At 39.0% G+C, this 858-nt stretch overlaps 1 protein-coding gene across 1 annotated transcript in view; it reads right to left on the bottom strand.

The window, feature by feature from the left end:
* Nucleotides 1-858, bottom strand: part of fam117ab (family with sequence similarity 117 member Ab) — a 14,096-nt gene that overhangs the window by 1,111 nt on the left and 12,127 nt on the right. The gene's annotated exons all lie outside the window — the stretch shown is intronic.

Genomic DNA, 858 nt, shown 5'->3' with positions numbered 1-858 from the left:
TACTTACAGTCTGTGAGTCAGAACAGCCGGCATTGTAGTCTACTCTACCAGGATCAGGAAACAGTCCTCCATAAAATGTGCTGCACACATCTGAATATTTGGGTTGAAGTGTTCTGGAACAGTGTTGTAAATACAATTTAACCACTGATTTCTAGTCGTGTCCATTTTTGGAAAGCCAAACAAAGTAGTTTCGCTTTCACAACGAAACACAGCGTCACACACGGCGGCCTAGAGTGAGCGGAGGCCAGGGGCTAGAGTGAGGAACGGCCGGAGGGCTAGAGTGAGCAGAGGCGGCAGATTCGACGACGGAGGCTTGCTGCAACCAGGGCCGCATTAAGACTGCACTGGGCCCCGGGGCTATGACTTACTGCAGAGCCCCCCCATCACAATAATTATATATATATAAAGCTTTAAATAGGATTTTTATCCCACATCAAAATTCTTGATGCACTGAAATTTCATAATTTTTGTTACCAATTTCAATATCACAAAAAATAATACTAGCCTAAGTAAAAATAAGCTTACTGAAGACAAGTAAACAGTCACAAATTAAGCTACAACAGAACAAAGATCATAAGAAATCGGCCTACTTGAAAAACTTGAAAGCACTGAATAATATTATGATGTATAAAGAAAATTGAAAAATAGACTGAATGGTCTTCCCTGTACATATTCAATATACATTCATTCTTATTTAACTGACAAAAGTGATTCAGTCAAGGACAGTAAGTGATTTTCTTTCTGATGTTTGATTTACATTATCGACACAAATGGCAACAGCAGCTATATTAGGCTGCTCTAGAGGAATAGTTTACCCAAAAATGAAAATTCTGTTGTTGTTCTAAACCTGTATGAGAT

The sequence above is a fragment of the Sinocyclocheilus grahami genome, unplaced genomic scaffold (genome assembly GCF_001515645.1).
Source record: "Sinocyclocheilus grahami isolate Dianchi unplaced genomic scaffold, SAMN03320097.WGS_v1.1 scaffold733.1, whole genome shotgun sequence".
Taxonomy (NCBI): Eukaryota; Metazoa; Chordata; class Actinopteri; order Cypriniformes; family Cyprinidae; genus Sinocyclocheilus; species Sinocyclocheilus grahami.
This window is presented reverse-complemented; position numbering and strand designations above follow the sequence as displayed.